Below are 363 nucleotides of genomic sequence, written 5' to 3' on the forward strand. Positions count from 1 at the left end.
TTTTTTTTTAAATTTTTAATTCTTGAAGCTCAAACGTGTTTGATTTGTTTTGAAAGCTGTTAAGATGTATTTATGTCCTGTATTATTTTATCTTCAATGATTGAAGTAATTTGTGCAGATGGTAGAATGTAAGATAAAATGGAAGCCTGGGAGCTGAGGACTTGGGCCAGGAGGGCAGGTGGGGTTGGGACCCCGGATCGGGGCCCAGGCTTCCTGGAGGCTGCTGGGACTGTGGGGGAGAAGGAATTTGCCTTGTAGTGTCTCTGATCAGGTTGGGGTGCTCCTGGCACCAGGCATTGACTTGAGATTTAGGAGGCAGGGACATCATTGAGTTTCAACCCTGCCCACAACTGTGCTAAGTGG

This window comes from Myotis davidii, unplaced genomic scaffold (genome assembly GCF_000327345.1).
Source record: "Myotis davidii unplaced genomic scaffold, ASM32734v1 scaffold100, whole genome shotgun sequence".
Lineage (NCBI taxonomy): Eukaryota > Metazoa > Chordata > Mammalia > Chiroptera > Vespertilionidae > Myotis > Myotis davidii.